This window comes from Tenrec ecaudatus, chromosome 14 (genome assembly GCF_050624435.1).
Source record: "Tenrec ecaudatus isolate mTenEca1 chromosome 14, mTenEca1.hap1, whole genome shotgun sequence".
Taxonomy (NCBI): domain Eukaryota; kingdom Metazoa; phylum Chordata; class Mammalia; order Afrosoricida; family Tenrecidae; genus Tenrec; species Tenrec ecaudatus.
In genome coordinates, this window is record NC_134543.1 from 119431578 (window position 1) to 119446373 (window position 14796).

The 14796-nt window shown below is 42.7% G+C and overlaps 1 pseudogene; it reads left to right on the forward strand.

Moving 5' to 3' along the window:
• The first annotated feature begins 10792 nt into the window (after window positions 1–10792).
• Window positions 10793–10946, forward strand: LOC142426919 (U1 spliceosomal RNA; annotated as a pseudogene).
• Window positions 10947–14796: the final 3850 nt, after the last annotated feature.

Genomic DNA, 14796 nt, shown 5'->3' on the forward strand with positions numbered 1-14796 from the left:
GGATCTGAGACTTAAATGCAAGTGTGGAAATTCTGACACTTCTAGGAGAACAAATAGGCATAAATTTTCCTGACCTGGGTGAGAAAATCGTTTCTTATATCTATTGCAGAGTATAAACAGCAAAAGGAAAATGAACAAATTGGACTTCATCAAATTAAAAACATTTATGATTCAAAGGATACCACAAAAGAAAGTGAAAAATCAATGCACGGAATGGGAGAAAATATCTACAAATTATATATCTAATATTTGCAAATAACACGCATACACATAGATCTTATGATGCAACAGTTAAAAAGACAGACCATTCAACTTAAAAATGACCAAGGGACTTGAATAGGCATTTATCCAAGGACCATATAGAAATGGCCCATAGGTATATGAAAAAAATGTCACGTTCACATTAGTCATTAGAACAACAACAAAAATTAAACGCATTGCTGTTGAGATGATCCCGACTCCTATTCGCCCTGTGAGTGCAGAGCAGATAGAACTGCCCCATAAGCTTTCCACGGCTGTAAGCTTCATGGAGGCTGCCATATCTTTGTCTCCAGGAGCAGCTGGTGGATTCAAACTGCCAGATTTTGGGTAAGCAGCCAAGCAGTTCAAAGTCACAAGCTGCTCCACAAAAGAAAGACGGGAGTGTCTACTCCTGTCAAGTCTCAGAAACTCACGGAGGCCCTCCAGGGTCAGTATGAGCCGGTCTTAGCTCCAGGGCAGTGAGGGTGGAGTTGTGGAGCCTTCCCCAGTACTCTCTTCTTGAGGAATCCAGACCAAAAGTCCAAGCCATTTGCCATCAAGTCAAGGCTGACTCATGGCAACCCTGTAGCGCACAGAACTGCCCCTTTATGTTTGAGACTGTCCGAGAGCAGCCAGCCTCATCTTCTTCCCATTGAGTTAATGATGGTTTTCGAACTTCAGTCTGTGCGGCAGCAGCCAATGAGTAATGCACTCGACTGCCAGGGTTCTTTGGACCAGTCATTCTCACCGCCATGATCTGATGCCGACTCACCGTGACCTTCTCGGAAGGGCTAGAGGGGCCCATGAGTTTTTGTTAATAGAAGTAAAAAGCCGCGCCTTTCTCTCTAACTATCTATCTGATCATTCATTAGGGAGATGTGAATCAAAAGTAGAGTGAGATATTTGTATCTCCTCAGATGGCTGTAATAAACAATGACTGACAAAAGCAAGAGTTGATGAAAATGTGGGGGAAATTGGAGCCCTTGTACAGCAGCTTTGGAAAATAGTCTCTCAATAATTAAGCACAGAGTTACCCAAGAACCCTGCAAATCCACCTCAGAGAACTGAAAACCTAGGGCCACACACACAACTGTGTAAGTTCCCAGCAGCATTAAACACAATGGAGAAAGCGAAAACAATTCAAATGTGTACCAAATGGTGTCTGGCTCCATGCAGTTAACCATTATCCAGTCAGAAACAGGAATGAAGAACTGATAGACGCCACCTCTGAGGCGAGCCTTGGGAATAGAAAAGAACCCAGGCGCAAACTTCACATTTTACGGGATTCTTTTTATATAAAATGCCCAGCATAGGCAAATCCATTTAGACACAAAGCAGGTTGGTGGCTCCCAATCTACTGGGGACGGGGAAATGGGGAGCAACTGCTAATGAGTCCAGGGTTTCTTTTGGTGGCGATGAAAGCATTCTGGTATTAGATGGTGATGATGGTTACACAACCCTGAACATACTAAAATCACTCAATCGTACACTTTAAAGGGGTGGATTTTATGATATGTGAGTGATTCCTCAATAAAATGAGAGACTGTGATGGCCATTTGGAAGGCAACCTGGAAGCACTTAGTATTATTAAATATGTGTCTCCCTGTGACTCAGCAGTCTCGCTCCTGCCTAGATAGTGCTGATCATCAGATCCACAGGAACATATGCACAGGGATGTTTATTGTGTGGCTTTAGGCAGCCTAGGTCCGTCACTCGGGGAACAGATAAATGAAATATGGCAAATGCAGGCTATGGAACACAGAACCGAAACAGATGGCCATGCAGCACCATAAATAGATCACAAGAAACAGTGTTAAAGTTTTCATTAAAAAAAAATAAGAAGCAGAAGAGGACCTAAAGCGTAATACCATTTATATCCATTAGAAATATGTAAATAGCATGTGTTCTTCCATTATGCATGCAAACCCACAAGCGTAATCTTTGAGAATGGCTACCAGCAGGAGTGGAGATTGGGACAGAAGACTCAGAATGAAGGGGGAAATAATTTAAACAGCAAGGCTGAGCAAATGGTGATAATATGTAACGGTTGAGGAGTATAACAACGTGTTGTGCTTGAGGGTTAAGGAGAGAAAGGGTAGAAAAAGAAGAGAGGGATAGAGAGCTGGAAGGAGGGAAGGAGAAAGAAGCTAGATGAGAAAGGTTATTGTTGTTAGGTGCCATCCCCCCCGTACAAAAAAGCCAAACACTGCCGGATCTTGTACCATCTTCACAATTGTTCACAATTTGAGCTCATTGGTGTAGTCACTGTGTCAATCCATCTTGTCAAAGATCTTCTTTTTTTGCTGCCCTTCTACCTTACCAAGCATGATGTCCTTCTCCTGGGAAGGGTCTCTCTTGACATATCCAAAGGAAATGAGATGAAGTCTCACCATCCTGGCCTCCTAGGAGCATTCTGGCTGTACTTCTTCCAAGACAGATTTGTTTGTGTTTCAATGGGCATAGTAGTTTCAATGTTCTTTGCAAGCACGTTAATTCAAATGCATCAATTCTTCTTCATTCTACCTTATTCAATGTCCAACTACCACATGCATTTGAGACAATTGAAAATATTATGGCTTGGATGTTCATCTAGATAAGATAATTCAGTGATGAAAAGAATGCGACCAATGGTCCTGGGGAGATACGGGAGAAGGGGAGGTGGGAGAAAAGATGGTGGGGTTAACCAACCCAGGGACAAGGGAATAACAAGTGAACTAAAGTCAATGGAAGGAAGGTAGTAGGATGCCAAGTGGGGCTTAATCAAGGGCAGTGTAGCAGCGAGGAATTACTAAACTAGAATGAAGGCCAAACATGATGGTGGGACAAGAGGAAAGTAAAAGGAAATAGAGGAAAGAACCAGGAGGCAAAGGACATTTATAGAGACCTAAATACATACATGTACACATGTAAATACATATATAACAAGAGGGGAATAGAACTATGTACTCATATCTTTATGTTAAGAATTAAGGTTGTAGATGGACATTGGGCTTCCACTCAAGTACTCCCTTAACATAAGAACACTTTGTGCCAACAATCTGGAATTCTGTGATGCTCACCTTCTTGACACGATCCTTGAAGACAAAATGGGTGGATAAGCAAATGTGGTGAAGAAAGCTGATGGTGCCTGGCTATCAAAAGATATAGCATCAGGGACCTTAAAGGCTTGAAGATAAACAAAGTCACCATCTAGCTCAGAAGCAACAAAGTCCACAAGGAAGAAGCACATCAGCCTGTGTAATCATGAGGTTTCAATGGGATTAGGTATCAGGCATCTAAGTCCCAGAACAAAACCATACCCAAGGTGGGGGCGGGGCATGGAGTGGAGACCCAATGCCCATCTGTAGACAATTGCACATCTCCTCAGAGAGGGGTCACAGGGAAGAGATGAGCCAGTCAGGGTGTAATATAGCACCAAACACACAACTTTTTCTAGCTCTTTGGTGCTTCCTTTCCTCCACTATCATGACCTCAATTCTACATTACAAATTGGATTAGACCGGAGCATGCACACTGCTACAGATAAGAGCCCGAAACACAGGGAATCCAGGATAGATAAACCCCACAGGGCCAACAAGGAGAGTAGAGGTACCAGTAGGATTAGGGGATGGTGGAGGCAGAACGGGTGAATCAACCTAGAACCTCCTCCCAGGGGTGCGGGGTGAATAATGGAAAAATGGGTGAGGGGCATGATGTAAGCTATGGAAATAATAATCTGTAACTCATCAAGGGTTCGTGAGGGAGGGTGGATGGAGAAGGGAGGGGGAAGAAATGGGGTAGCTGATATTAGGGCCTCAAGTGGGAAGAGAATGCTTTGAAAAGGATTATGGTGACATATGTGCAATTGTGCTTGACACACTGGATGAATGTATGGATTGTGCTAAAGGATGTAAGAGCTTCTAAAAAGTTATTAAAAAGAAAAAACAAGACAATGGCTTGGGTAGGGCATACCTTAGTCTTCAAAGTAACCTCCTTATTTTTCAATATTCTCAACTGGTCTAGTACAGCAGATTTACCAGAGCAATGCATCACTTGATCTCTCGACTGCTTCTTCTCTGAGCGCCAATTGTGGATCCAAGCAAGACAAAATCCTAGGTCATTTTTTCCATCTAGATTTATCATGACGTTACCTGTTGGTACCATTGTAAGAGTTCTGGTATTCTTCACATTGAGTTGTCATCCATACTGCAGGCTGCAATTCTTGATCTTCATCAGCAAGTGCTTCAAATCCTCCTCACTTTCAGCAAGCAAATTTGTGTCATCAGCATATCAAAGGTTATTAATAAGCCTTCCTCTAATTCTGATCCCACACTCTTCCTCATATAAACCAGTTTCTATGGTTATCTGCTCAGCATAGATTAAATAAGTATGGTGAGAGGATACAACCATATGCACGTATCCGGATTTTAAACCATGCCGTATTTCTTTATTCTGTTTCCCCAACTGCCTCCTGAAGTAAGTTGTGTGTGAGCACAATGAAGTGTTCTGAAATTCCTATTCTTCTCCAGGTTATCCATAGTTTGTTATGATCCACACAATCGAATATCTTTGCGTCGTTAATAAAACACAAATAAATATCTTTCTAGTGTTCTCTGCTTTCAGCCAAGATCCATCTGAAATGTCCTCTTCTGACTTCAGCCTCAACCTCTGGAAGCTCCCAGTCAATGTACTGCTGAAAGGTACACTCCGAAATTGTAGTAGGGATCAACTCTGGGTGGATTGTGGTGGGATATATTTCCCCATCTTTAAGACAAATTAATATCTTCTATATTGGTCTTTTAAAAATGTGGGTAGCTTTTGAGTGATGCTTAAGAGCATCCTGATGTTACTGACAATTGCACTCTCTCTCCATTCTTTTTTTTTTAAACATTTTATTAGGGGCTCATACAACTCTTATCACAATCCATACATATACATACGTCAATTGTATAAAACACATCTGTACATTCTTTTCCCTAATCATTTTCTTTTTTTTCTCCTCTTCTTATCAAGTTTGTTCTACCTTCAAATTATTAAGTACTCAGAGAATCATTGGTGACCCAAATTTCAAATACTATCATCCTGCAGACAGAAGGGCATCAGATGAATTCTGACCAGCTTTACTACAGATCAACTCTCAAAAGACAAAATTCAGCAAAGTCAGAGCTTTTTGGAACTTATTTTAGGATCATCAGGAAGAACAGGACGGGATGAAAAAGAGTCGGTAGTCTTGGGAATTTTTTGCTGGACATATTAGTATCATGCTTAGCTTTCCACCAGGGCAGTCTAGTTCCTTCCATGACTGATACCACCTAACACTTCAGACTCAGAATATAGCATCATGGATGTTAAAGTGAGGATATAAGGACCTTGGGTTTGGCAGTTTCTGATGGCCCTGTAAGGTTTATTGCGCCATCCTGGCTGATAAACATATGTGGGGGTAATTGAAGGGTGGAGGGATAAATGGCTCAGTGAGCCTTGCCTTTCTAGTTCTTGGGTCTCTTGCTTTGTGATGGTCGAACCAGAGTGCAGCTGCCTTAGCCAGTTTCCTGCTTTAGCTGGCAAGACTCACTTCCTGAGGAGAAGCCGCATGGACCTACCCCAATGCAGCCCTGAGTGCTGGAGCAGCCGTGTGGAGACCCCTGCCAGCACTGAGATGTTTACACATTCACTGACTCAGCTTTCCTCCTGTAGTCGGCATCATTGCAACTGTTTTGTGAGATGGAGGAAGACTTTGTGGATTGTTGTTGGACATATGGGTTAATGTTGGACTTGTGGGTTTGGGCAGCACTGGGGTGGGATATTTTTTTGATGTGCACTTAACCTTTATATAAAGCTCTCTCTTATACAAGCATTTCTGTGGATTTATTTCTCTAAAGTGCCCAGACTGACACACGCTGTAAGTTTGCACCCAGGCCCTTGATACTATGATTCTGTTCTATTTCCTACCTTGTACATTGTTCCCCCATGACTCAAGTCATCTCCCACTTTTCTCAACTCCTGCTCCCTTATCCTGGATCCTGATGAGCTGATGAGTTCTCTATACCATTCTGGCACGGTTGAATGACTTCAAGGTTGAGTCCAAACCAATTTGGATGATGACTTAAAAAAAAACCTCAAAACCAAGCTCACTGCCATGGAGTCAATACTGACTCGTAGCAACCCTATAGGACAGGGTAGAACTTCCCCAGTGAGCTTCTGAAACTCTTTATGGGAGCAGAAAGCCCATCTTTTGCCATGGTTAGCAGCCCAACATGTGACCACTCTGCCACCAGGGCTTGATGATGACAGACCCACACCAAATATTGCACATGCTACTTTCAAGCAAAAGAATGGGTGACCCCGATTGGGCTGTTGATGCTAGTTGGAGCCCCAAAGGCACTGAGCCATGTGAAACATACGAGGGTCACAACAGGTGTGTGTCACGTGAGGGGTTGGGGACACAGTTTAAACAATATTTTCATTAGAACCCCAAAACGGAAGAGTTACAGCTTTGGACAGATGAGTAACCTTGACAGACAGTAAGCAGTGCTATTTGTACTTTTGCTTTATTCTTTGACATAGTGCCAGAAGACTAGAGACAGGCACACACTCTTCAAAATTTCCAAATAAAAAGATCAATTTTAGAAAGGACAGACCGAGTAACAACTTATCATAACAGCACATAAACTAATAATAATAAAAATCAGCATCTATTGAGTGTTTATGATATGACAGACACCATGCAAAATGCTTTTTATACATTATCTTGCTTTCCTCAGCACATAAAGAAAGCATTTCCTCATTTTACAGATGAGGAAACTGAGGCCCAGAGAAATTAAGTAAATTGCCTTAGTCCACAATAAAAATAGGCAGGATTTCCATCTACATGTGTCTGACTACCAAACTGGGCTACTCATGTTCTAAAACTAAGTGTATATGACCAGGCGGGAAGGAAGTGGTGTCCAGTAGGCACCTTCATGAGCTAGTTATGCCAAACTCAATGTCAACATTTGCTGCCTTGAAAGGTAAGAAAAAAGACTATCAACCAAATATTAGGTTTGCCATTGTTGGCTGCCATCAAGCCGACTCTGGCTCAGGCAACTAGATGTCTACCAATGCAGCATTGCCGGGCGCGGTGCCATCTCAGTGACCTCCCAGATGGATGAGTCCATTCTTGTGTTTATTGTGTCCACCCATCTCATTGAGGGTTCTGCTCATTTTCATCGGACCTCAAGTTTACCAAACAAGACGTCCTTTGTCAACGATTGATCTTTCCTGAGGGAACGTGCAAAGCAAGCAAGACAAGCTCTCACCATTCTCACCGCCAAGGAACGTGCTGCATTTTATAAACTCGGCATACCTTGAAATTAATAAGGCAACTTCTCCACAATGTCATGTGGAGCCAATTTTCCAAAGTGGTTTTCTGGACTGCCCAGTTGGACAGATTCGAAGCCAGAAAGACCATTCCCTTCAAGTGCTGCTCAGTCAAGGGGACAAAGCTGCCCTCAGAGGGAGATCTAAGCAGCCTACCAATTGCAGAAATTGGAGAACACCCAGGGGTATTTATTACGCTGAATGACATATTTAGAGATATTTTGAGTTGAAGTGACCATTGCCTAAAAGTGGTCCTCAATGAATATATCCAAACCTCCCTTACTCCCAGGGAGGCCTTTGGTGTCTTGCCAAAGGATTCTGAAATTGCCTCATCCTGTTCAACAGTGTTATCAATTATTTGAATAAAATGTGTATGGCATGCTTATCAAATTATAGAGGACACAAGGCATAATTATAGCATTGGATGACAGCACTAATTTTAAAAATCTCATCAAGATGGAATAATGAATCACAACAGAGAAGATGAACATTATCAGGTAGAAAATCTTTTATCTAGTTTCATAACATCATTTAGGAAGAAATTGGAGAGAAGCCGCCTAGCAATAGTCTTGTGAAAGATACCAGTGATTTATAGTTGGCAACACATTTTAATTTGATGCTGTGATTTCTAAAATGTTAATGAAATCCAGGGCTGTGTTCACACTGTCAGGATAAGCAATGGTATCGTTTCTTCAGCGTTGTCATGGTTGTTATTAGATGTCCTTGAGTGGACTTGGACGTAAAGTGACAGAAACGAATGGCCCCATAGGCTTTGCCTATGGTGACAGAAGCACCTCACCAGAGTTTTCTCCCGTGGAGCTGCTGTTGGGTTCAAACAACCAACCTTTCAGTTAGCAGCAGAACTCTGAACCATGTGTCACCCACCGGGTGCCTTCCATTAGCATTGGACAGACCTAGCTCTGTTCTGGGAATACTAGTTGAGAAGAATACTAGTTATCTGATGACATTTAAAAATCAACTTAAAAGAATCATTTCATTGGGGACTCATACAACTCAACACAATCGATATATCCATCCATTGTATCAAGCACATTTGTATATTTGTTACCATCATCCTCAAAACATTTTCTTTCTACTTGAGCCCTTAGTATCAGCTCCTCCTTTTCCTCTCCCTCCCTCATGAACCCTTGATTATTTATAAATTATTATTTTTTCATGTCTTATACTGTCCAATGTCTCCCTCCACCTACTTTCCTGTTGCTCATCCTCCTGGGAGGGGGGGTGTTATATGTAGATCTTTGTGATTTGTTCTCCCTCTCTCCCCCTGCCTTTCTCTTACCGTCCTGGTATATCTACTCTCAATATTGGTCCTGAGGGGTTTATCTGTCCTGGATTCCCTGTGTTTCCAGCTTTTTTCTGTACCCTTGTACAGGTTCTTGTCTAGCCATATTTGTAAGGTAGAATTGGGGTCATGATAGCGGGGCACGGGAGGGGGGAGGAAGCATTAAAGAACTAAAGGTAAGTTGTATGTTTCATCTGTGCTATGTTGTACCCTGACTGGCTCGTCTCCTCCCCGTGACCTTTCTGTAAGGAGATGTCTAGTTGCCTACAGATGGGCTATGGGGATCCACTCCACACTCCCCCTCATTCACATTGATATGATTTTTTTTGTTCTGGGTCTTGATCCTATTGACACCTCATGATCACACAGGCTGGTGTGCTTCGTCCATGTGGGCTTTGTTGCTTCCATGCTAGATGGCTGCTTATTTATCTTCAAGCCTTTAAGACCCCAAATAACATATCTTTTGATAGCAGGCCTCCATCAGCTGTCTTCATCACATTTGGTTATGCATCTGCTTTCTTTTCAGCAAACATGTCAGGAAGGTGAGCATCATGGAGTGACAAAATGTTCTTGGGTTGAGGGAGTACTTGAGTAGAGACCCAAAGCCCATCTACCTTAATACTAAACCTATAAATATATGCACATACATCTATTTCCCCATTGTCATGTATAAATTTATTTAATATGTACATGCCCATATTTAGACCTCTATAAATGCCATTTACCTCCTAGTTTTTTCCTCTATTTCCTTTTACTTTTCTCTTGTCCCACTATCATGTTCAGCCTTCATTTGGGTTTCAGTAATTCCTCTCAGTTACATTGCCCTTGATCAAGACCTACCAGGCCTCCTACACCCTCCTTGCCATTGATTTTAGATCACTTAGTGTTCCCTTGTTCCTGGGTTTGTTAACACCCATTTTCTTTCCCCTGCCTCCCCCTGTCCCCTAGGAACCATCGATCCTATTGTTTTTCCCTCCAGAGTGTGTATCCCACCTATATAATCTAGATACACAAGCATAGATAACAATATGCACAAAAACAAGACCGAGAAAAACAAAGGAACAAAAGAAAACAAAACAAAACAATGACAAAAGAAAAGCCTATAAATAGTTCAAGGTCTCTTTGCTGACCTTTAGGAGTCTTTTATGGTGGAGTCTGATGAGGTGACACACCCTGGCCCCATAGTCTATTTTTGGTATTCTCTGGGAACTTTGCTGCTCTGCTCCCCTTGCTGTACTGTTGCGTGCCCTTAGTGATTTGTCTCAGTGTACTGGGGTCAGATTGGGCAAAATTCCCCCCCCCCCCGTCCCCCGTGTCTCCAGTGTTGTCTCCGGTAGCACTATGGGTCAGTGAGGGTCGCTGTGTCTCATAGTGGGGCCAGCTAAAAACCACTTCTAAATTAAAAACAAACAAAAAACAACAGTGGCCATTGAGTTAAATCTGATTCATGGCAACCTCCTCTGTGTCAGTCTAACTGTGCTCCAAAGCATTTTCAAAGGCTGTTGTTTTTTTTCAAATACATCACCAAACCCTTTTTTTTTTTCTGAGGCACCTCTGTAAGGACTCCAAGATCCAATCCTTGGGATGACAGCTGAGCATGTTAACCATTTGCATGGAAAACTCTAAAAACGTATTATTTGTTATGATTCCAAACACTGGCTGGGACCAGCTGGCCGGGTCTTCTGCTGGCTTCCCGTGGCCTCTATCTTGTAATGGCAGTCAGTTGACCACTGGAGCTACAGGACCCTGGAGGCCATTGGGCTGGAACATCAAGGTGACTTCTCTCACTTGACTGACAACTCAGTTTTTCTCCCTGGGTCCACTTTCTCCATGTGGCATCTCACCCTCTGGAGCTGTTCCACTGAGTCTCTCCCTTGATGGGGTATCCAGGCTTTCTTAAGATGTAGGATTGCAATACCTAAGCTGGCAGGGGAGGTACCTAAGGTGGTTTTCCCAGGACGAGACTTATCCATTGCACTTTGGGTGTGCTGCCCCGTTTTCCCCAAAATGTGGGAAAATCGACTGCATAGTTTGTGGTCATGGGGGACTGCATTTGAGCTCTCCCCTGGGTGTGTGTGTGTGGGGAGATCTTGGACTGGAACTGGCACGAAGTCATTTCTGTCATATTCTATGCAGGCCAGAGGTTTGGTGGCGGGACATCTTTGGAGGCCATCAGAGGAAGACAGCGAGTGTTCTCCTGAGTCTTCCTCTAAAATCGTGTATAACATGACAGACTTAAATAAATTGGGGATCTTTAGTTCGGACCTGATGTTTGCAGGATTTGTAAGAGTTCTTTTCAAATTCTTGGAAAGCTGTGTTGAGAAGAGTGCTCAGAGAGATCCTGAACGGCTCCAGAGAACAAAAGTAGGACCGGAGACGAGTCTCCACTCAGTGGCTAAGGACCCACCATCAGGAGTGCAGAGAGAAGTTTCTGTTCAGGAAGGAAGTCAGACGCGATTGCTTCCAAGGCCTCATTCAACTTTAAAACTCTAAGCATCAGTGAGATATATATGAGCACTATCTTCTTAGCGGGATTTTAAGTCGGAGGAGCTAAATGAAGCAATAGAAAGCTCACTGACTAGTCTCTACTTAGAGCTCTGCTGGGCATTAGGTAAGTCATTTAATGTCTCTGGGCCTTCGTTTCTTCACCTGGAAAATCAGGGGATTTGATTTTAACCTTCTGCCCTGTACAAAGTAAAGATCATGAACACTAACCTCCAGAGGGTTACATTAAGGAGAAAATAGAAATGAAAGAAGACAATGTACCTAAGACGGTGGGCAGTTCTAAATAAATATTAACTCATTATATCCCAAAATATTAGGATGATATTTTTGATTCTTTGATGATTTTGTTGTCAATGGGATCTTTAGTTACTTTAGATATTCACGCCTGCTTAAGAGTAATCAGAGAGTCCTCACTAATCTAGATCTTGTTACCAAGTAACCAAGAGTTCACCATGCTTTGGTACAGGGTAACCTCCCCGTAAGTACTTAAATTAAATCAGAATTGACCTGCGCAGCAAATCTCACGCTCATGCCCAGCAGAGGGCGCATAAGAAAAGAAACTGATCTTTTCTTTGTAAAGGTACCAGACACCTTGTTCAGTCTCCTCTCTCCCCACCCTCGTTGTGCTGCTGAGGCCAGTGAAGAATAAGGCATCTCCCAAAGCCATTGTCGAACAAATCTGTATTTCAGTCTTAGTACTTGGAACTTTTAATCCACGGCCTTTAATATACTACCATGGAATGTATATATATATATATATAGATATATATTGCTTTCCAAGGAAATTCGCCATCAATACTTGCAATTGAACATTCTCTAGTTTTCCAGCTCTTAACAAATATTTAATTTTTAATTATGAAAATGTTCAGACATACACAAAGATGAAGAAACTATTTCAGTCAAACCCCATATATCCTTCTCCCACACTTAATTCACCTTCTCTTTTGCTTCAGTTTTTTTTTGGCAGTATAAGCACTGGTTCAAATCCTGGCGCTGCTCTTTTCAGGCTGTGTGACCTTGGGCAGGTTACATAGTCTCTCTCAGCTCAAGAGTCATGTCTCTACAGGGGTTATGGCAAGTAAACTTCCCAAGGGTTTGTGGGGAGCCCTGAATCAGGTAATGAAGTGAGAAATGCCTTGTAAGCCACTCTGAATGCAATGAATACTTTATAGACATCCTGACTATCCTAGTCAACAGAAATGAATGGAAACTGTATTACCGTAGCTATAAACTCAGAATGACTTTCAGAAGCTAGCCATTCAAATAAAGCTGTCTGGATATAAGACAAGGATCTCTGGTGGCACTGTGGTTTAGGCACTGGGTTGATAACAGCAAGGTCAGTGGTTCAAATCCACCAGCCGTCCCAAGGTTGCAAGATGAGGATCTGCTCCTGTGAAAATGAATGGTCTCAGAATATCTATGTAGGAGTTGCTGTGAGTAAGAAAACACTTGAAGGCAGCGGGTTGGCTAGAAGAGAACAGAGACTCGTAGGAGACTGTAGCAGACCACAGGGTGAATGGCTCAGGGAGACATAGGCAACCGTTCCCATGAAGAAATCCAAGACCAGGGCTGCCAGGTCTTCCAATACGTCAAGAGAAGTTGGTACACCAGGTTTGGGGGCTTACTTTCTGATTTTTACAAAACATTGTACAATGAAATCAAGCATAGGCCTATAGTTGGTTCTGCTTCCTTTGATGGCTAATCTGAAGAGTTCCACAGCACAGGCACACGAGAAACGAGAATTCAGAGACTCCGTGAAATAGCGGCATTTGAAAGGAGCGAGTCATTGTTACACATTGAACCCCGGTGACTTCACATTCTCTAGAATGTACCCCAGCCTCCATGGCCCCTAATCCCAATCCCGAGTGTAAAACTGTCCACAGAGGGCAAGGATGCCTATCAGACCATTTTATCAAATGGTTTTGAACTTCAAACAGAGAGAAGGGACTCTTTCATTCAGATAGTTAATTGAAGTAGTTCAGTGGTGGCTTTTAAATCCATCTTTTTTTAAAATATCATTTTATTGGGGCTGATACAGCTCTTATCACAATCCATACACACATCAATTGAGTAAAGCACCCTTATACATTTGTTGCCTTCATCATTCTCAAAATTTGCCTTCTGCTTGGGTTCCTGGAATCAGCTCATTTTCCTTTTTCCCCTCCTCCTGCCTCCCCGCTCCCCCCTCCCTCATGAAGCCTTAATAATTTATAAATTATTATTTTATCTTATCTTACACTGCCCCGCATCTTCCTTCACCCACTTTCCTGTTGCCCATCCCCCAGAGAGGAGGTTATATGTAGATCCCTGAGATTGGTTCTCACTTTCTACCCACCCTTCCCTCCAGGTGTCACCACTCTCACCGTTCGTCCTGAGGGGTTCTTCTGTCCTGAATTCCCTGTGTTTCCAGATCCCTGTGCATCCTCTGGTCTAACCAGGTTTGCAAGGTAGAATTGGGATCATGATAGTTGTGGGGTTGGGGTGGGGTGGGGTGAAGGCAGCGTTTAAGAACTAGAGGAAGGTTATGAGTTTCATTATTGCTTAAATCTATCTTTTGAAAAGAAATGAAACTATTAGCAGGCATGGGATGAGCTAAATGCCACGTGGGACATGTAAATATCAGGAACTGTTTCACTCCTGTTATTCTTCAGCTACTTTTTTGTGAATCTGAGAAGAATGCATTTCAATAGGAGGAAGAGTGAATGCATCAGAATTTTTCCTCTTGTAAAGAATGAGGCCAACCTGTCTGAACAACCTCCCCCTCCCCTGCTCCACCCACACTGGGGCAAAACACTAAGGGGCACAACAGAGCAGCACAACAAGGTTGCAAAACAACAAAGTCCCCAAGGAATCCCGAAAATAGACTGCAGACTCAGAGGGCAGGGCTTCACACCTCATCAGACTCAATCAGAAAACATACATAAAGGTTGGCAGACAGACCTGGAACTATTTATAGGCCCTTTAGTTTTTCTTCTTCTTCTTCTATTCTTGTCTAATAAACAATCCCGAGGAGAAAGACTCTTCAAGGAGGCCAAGGGGGCGGGAGGGGAAAGGGAGGGGTGAGCCAGCAAACCCCAGGACAAGAGAACAACAAGAGAAAACCAACAAGCCAACAAAGACTACCCTCCAGCCTGACTTGATGGCTTTAGCTTTTCTGGCTCCCCTCTGCCCAGTGTCATTTATATCGCCATGGTCTTCCAGCTGGGCTATAAATAACACATTCCACCCTGATACATTTTTCTTTACAAGGTAGAAAATAACATTTTGCCTTTTTTATATAACATTCGCTTTTATTTAAGAGCTACCTTCATAAGATATTCATTGAAAAGAGGTTCATTGTCAGCAAAAAATAGGTGGGGAGAAAAGGAGCTGATGTCTAGAATGTCTTGTACCAAACTTGCAACATATTTAGA